The 5862-nt window shown below is 33.9% G+C and overlaps 1 protein-coding gene across 1 annotated transcript in view; it reads right to left on the bottom strand.

The window, feature by feature from the left end:
• LOC111086097 (protein let-653-like) overlaps positions 1 to 2818 on the bottom strand; it is a 20605-nt gene extending 17787 nt beyond the window's left edge. The window contains exon 1 of the mRNA XM_022387634.1: positions 2764 to 2818. The gene's annotated coding sequence lies outside the window, so the exon portion shown is untranslated. The remainder of the gene's footprint in view (positions 1 to 2763) is intronic.
• Between the last annotated feature and the right edge of the window lie 3044 nt (positions 2819 to 5862).

Raw genomic sequence — 5862 nt, 5'->3', positions numbered from 1 at the left:
CAAATATAACCACCATATACTGGGAAAGTAAATAACAAATATAACCACCATATACTGGGAAAGTAAATAACAAATATAACCACCATATACTGGGAAAGTAGATAACAAATATAACCACCATATACTGGGAAAGTAGATAACAAATATAACCACCATATACTTGGAAAGTAGATAACAAATATAACCACCATATACTGGGAAAGTAAATAACAAATATAACCACCATATACTGGGAAAGTAGATAACAAATATAACCACCATATACTGGGAAAGTAGATAACAATTTAAAACTATTATATACTGGGAGAGTAGGCAACAATGACAATATCTATATCCTGGAATAGAAGATAACAATAACCATTATACACTAGAAGAGTAGTAAATAATAAAAACAACAGTCACTATACACTGACACAGTAGGAAGCAGTAACAAACACAGTCACTAAACACTGACATAGTAGGAAGCAGAAACAAACACAGTCACTATACACTGACACAGTAGGAAGCAGTAACAAACTCAGTCACTATACACTGACACAGTAGGGAGCAGTAACAAACACAGTCACTATACACTGACACAGTAGGAAGCAGCAACAAACTCGGTCACTATACAATGACACAGTAGGGAGCAGTAAGAAACACAGTCACTATACACTGACACAGTAGGGAGCAGTAAGAAACACAGTCACTATACACTGACACAGTATGGAGCAGTAACAAACACAGTCACTATACACTGACACAGTAGGGAGCAGTAACAAACACAGTCGCTATACACTGACACAGTAGGGAGCAGTAATAAACGCAGTCACTATATACTGACACACTACGTAACAATATCTAATACTTGAAGTGCCCAGACAACTAATAGAAACCACATGAATACAATGAATAAATACTCAATAGAAACTACATGAACTTATGACTATTTATTCAGTAGACACCATTAAAATGACTTGAACTTGTTACTTAATAGAAATCACATCGGTTGGATTATTAGATGCTCAATAGAAAACATATTAATTGAGTGACAAGAAACTCAATAGCAATCGCGTAATTTGAGTGATTAGGAAACCAATAGAAATTACGAGTTAGGTGATTAGATACTCATTAGACACAGTATGAATTGAGTGAGAAGATACTCAGTGGAAAAGGCGTGAGTTGAGTGAGTAGGCAACATTTCATTATAACGCAAGTTCAGAGACATGATAATAGAAACTCATGAGCTAAGCGACTAGAAACCATTTGACGCCATATAAGTGTTCCCAAACAAGATATTTAGTGGAGACCACGTGATTTAAAAGGCTAAATATCAGTAAAAATTGCATCGGTTATTGAGTTAATGTCCAAAAGAAATTAGTATATATATATATATATATGTGTGTGTGTGTGTGTGTGTGTGCGTGCGTGTGTGTGATAATCTTATTTTGACCAGGGTCAGTTGAAGCTATTAGCTCTTAAATTCATGTTATTCATAAAATCGCCAGTTTTAATGTTAGTTTTAAAAAGTTGCTTTACACGTGATTAACGTAATCCTTGACGAGAGAAACCGCAGACTTGTATGCAGTGTTTAATTTAATTACAAATAATAAATATACTGAAAAATATCTAACGTTTTGTCTTTCAAATAGCAACTAATTTTTATAACTATTTTTTCCTAGCCACATAATTTACACATTTTTATTTGTGCAAATTTGCCAGCTAAACAAAGAATTGGTCAATACCAATAGGCTTCATTTTGTCCTTCTATGATTCGTTCTACTTTAAATACCATCAGACATTGTTTTCACCCACTTACATAATGTTTTCTTTAAGATCATCAGACTTCTTTTGAGTTTCTGTTCTAAGACTAGTCCAACTTTAAATACCATCAGACATTGTTTTCACCCACTAAGATAATTTCTCCTTTAACTTAGTTTTCCCTTCTAAGACTAGTCCTACTTTAAATACCATCAGACATTGTTTTCACCCACTAAGATAATTTCTCCTTTAACTTAGTTTTCCCTTCTAAGACTAGTCCTACTTTAAATACCATCAGACATTGTTTTCACCCACTAAGATAATTTCTCCTTTAACTTGGTTTTCCCTTCTAAGGCTAGTCCTACTTTAAATACCATCAGGCATTGCTTTCTATCCACTTAGATAATTTCTTCTTTAACTTGGTTTTCCCTTCTAAGACTAGTCCTACTTTAAATACCATCAGACATTGTTTTCACCCATTAAGATAATTTCTCCTTTAACTTGGTTTTCCCTTCTAAGGCTAGTCCTACTTTAAATACCATCAGGCATTGCTTTCATCCACTTAGATCACAGGCAAGTCTAGTAACGTAATAAGTAATGAATTATTGTTGTGACCAACAATAGTTTAAAAGCGTATAACTTAATTAGAATGCACACAATGATATTGATTGAAAACTGATATGATTAGAATTACTCACACGTTCGATTTAGCATCAGTTAACTACTGGATTTTCTCCTCAATGGAGAACAACCTTACGTTTAGCGTCTTTGAGTTGGATCCTCAGAAGACGTGGAAAGTAAATCGATTTTGAGTGATATGAGGTTAAAATGTAACTAGTAGAACACAGCTTGTAAACTTTGAATTGCTATATAGTAATCGACCAAATCACTTTTGATTATCAGTTAAAGGGAATAGACCCCACAAATACACATCTAGATTCGATTAGACGCTTGGGAATCTCGAAGAAAGTAACTAGACTTTGTATATCACACGTGCATCAGTCAGAGGAAGATTACTCTTACCTGCTAGAGTCAAAGTATGATATGTCGTGCACGTGTTTTCTCTTGTTAGTTTACTGGACGTCCATAGAGGAGTGGTGATTTGTGGGTAAAACAAAACTTGCGTGTTTCTGTACCCTCCCCTTCTCTTTCTCCTTAACTGGGGACAGGAATTTCTTTTGTGGAAACAGGATGCTGACGTATCCTATACTTTTATCATTCATTTTTGGTTGATTTCAACGATTCCTGTGATCCTGCCTGTTTTAAAAATGTACCATGTTTGTTTGGTTCAGTTTGGTATGTAGCCCAGAGCTGCTTCCGTTGTCAGATGTAATAATACATACTTTGTCCACATAGCTAGGTCACGGTAGCTATTGGAGCGTTCAGTATCTGTGGGATACTAGAATTTTCAGCTTTTCACGTTACACTTACTAGGGTCATGCGTGTGTGCATTTAGGAAACAAAAACACGTTACATATCTCACTTAAACAAAGGGTTCAATTTGTCCACAAAAAGTGATAGGTAATACAGTTCATCTCTGTAACGGGAATCTTTGTGTCTTATTTTGTATCACTTTGAATACTTGACACCTGTAATTTCGATTAGCTTTTTTCGCCGATTCACAAAACACAAATGACACGTTCATTTTCGTGAGAGTTAACTGTTAACATGAACTGATATAACAATACATGATGTAATTTTGGATTTTTTTGTAGGGATAAATGACAGCATGAAATGCCAGTGGACAATTTTGAAGAACGAAAAATACACTGAAGTAATTTCAATTTGGATATCGGTGTGAATACGGGTGTGTTATTAATGTTTAAAATGTCATGTTATTTAAAGAAAGCTTGGCGTTTTTATTTTGATATAATTCTGTGGTTATTTTGATTTCTGCGAATATTTTTAGAAGGTTCATTGTACTGATTTAAATTTGATATGTAATGACTTTAATTACGATATAACTTAATGGTGGTTGTGAGGCATTTACTTAAGAGAATGGACGTGCTCCATGGATTCTTTTTTTTATCCATAAGTCATTTTTAATTGGACTCTTTATTTTAACATACTGAGATGGATCAATGTCAATCTTATTTCTCTGCTCAAAACTTAAATTCAAAAAGGTTAAAGAAGGGATCTGTTCAAATTAAGGTAATATCAAATTAATCAGTAGAACTGAAAATAATGGGAACTTAAATTTTACAACTTAAAATTTTGTAACCGTAAACCCTTCTCCTAGCTATGTTCTTTAGGCTAATATCGTGGACAATTTAATGTTTTCAAAAATGACACAAATATGAGATAACCTTCGGTAAGTTTGTTAGACCAAGAGACGTCTATTTAATTTGCCATTGACTTAAATGAAATAAAAAAAAACGAAAGAGACTATCATGTAAATATTGAAGAATCGCGCAGTAGGACATATTTTGATACCTATAGAAAGCTTGGGGACTTGTATGCTTCTCTAATAGAAATGTAGAATAACAGAATTATTTAGTTTATTTATTCTGTGAAGAGCTAATGAGACAGTGGAAGTGCTAGCATGGAGACTAGATCAGGGGAGTGGTTATCGTAAGTAAGGAAATACTTTGATAAGAGTAACAAATTTGATGTAAAGCGTTATGTAAAGCGGTAGTATGTATTTAATTGTACCAAAATTTGAAGAAAGGCTTTTTTTTTTTTTGCTGTTGTTTAATATCAAGTGATCATTTGTTGCTAAGATACAGGTTTTGTAATATTTGATACTTTATATGCATCCTAGTTAATATGTAGTTTGAAAAACAAGACATATACATTTCTGAGATTGTCTGTTTTTCTAATATACACGGAGTGACATATATAATAGCATAATATTTATAAGCGAGCTTATAAAAAGTACAAATTGCTCCATTTTTGGTCTTCATTTGACAAAAGAGCGTTTAGCACACCTCGTTCAATTGCTATACGCTCCCTTACACTGATTCTCATACAAAGCGAAATGTATCGGTAGTGTCTGATTTCTAGCTATGAGTATTCTGTAACATAAAAAGTAAAATCAAAACTTTTAAATAATGAGCTTTCGGCTACGTTATAGTAACTGTCATTAGCACAAGTCCCAGTGAATCACGGTAATATGTTCCCACCCCCACAGACTCAGCGGTAAGTCTTAAGACGCTAACAGTTGTATTTAGATAGATGTAGTTGGTAGAGCACCGATAGCCTATTGTGTAGGTTTGTGCTTAACTACCACCAAATTAAATTAAAGTATGTTCATATACAGCTCAAAGATTGGTGACACGAGACTTCAGAAAACCTTTTTTTTTTTATAGTAGTAGTTTGAGTTGTTAAAAAGTACCTTACCAGAAAAATTTTATAATTTAGAATACTCGGTTGGTAAAGCATTCGCTTCTAGTTCGAGCGATTCCATGTTCAAATCCTGTTCGAGGAAGAAGAAAGATAAAAAACAGAGATAACCATACTTAGTCGAGACAAGTCATAGTTGAACGTGAAGCTTGTAAATTACAAAAACGTTATTATTTAAAATCCGCAAGAAAATTTGCAGCACATTTAGAAGAAACTGTTTTCAATAATTACAATCAATACAGATAAAATTACAGGATCTGTAACAGAAAATGAGCATCTGCCAAATATGGACGATAGATGTATCATAATGGTATTTGAATAATGCCTCCAGAAGTCAAAAGCTCTTTTCCACTAGTGATCTCTCTGTAAATACTAGCGAACGCGTGGCCTATGGCACACATTTACAGAGCTGCTAAAATGTACATTTAATGCTTGAAATACTATTTTGCACTTTTCAGTTTAATGGTCATTGCTGCCATAATGTAAATTTAATTTCTTTAACCAAGTTACGAACGGTAATTAGTAGGTCTATATATTTACGTGCTCTAAGGTAAATGAATACCAAATTTGGGGGCCGCTTTTGAGGAGTCCCCGAAAATTGTTTTCGCAAAATACCCGGTTTATCTAAAGGGTTAAGAAAAAGTTTTACCTTTGTGCAAAGCTCGGGACCGAAACAATTTGTTTGGTACCATTTAGAAGTTGGTGCAATCAGCAGTTTAGGAGGAGATATGTGACACACACAAAGAGACACTGAGTCTTATATTAATAGTTGAACTGTAA

This window comes from Limulus polyphemus, unplaced genomic scaffold (genome assembly GCF_000517525.1).
Source record: "Limulus polyphemus unplaced genomic scaffold, Limulus_polyphemus-2.1.2 Scaffold845, whole genome shotgun sequence".
NCBI classification, from domain to species: domain Eukaryota; kingdom Metazoa; phylum Arthropoda; class Merostomata; order Xiphosura; family Limulidae; genus Limulus; species Limulus polyphemus.
Note: the sequence above shows the minus strand (reverse complement) of the source record. Positions and strands in the feature narration are given on the sequence as shown.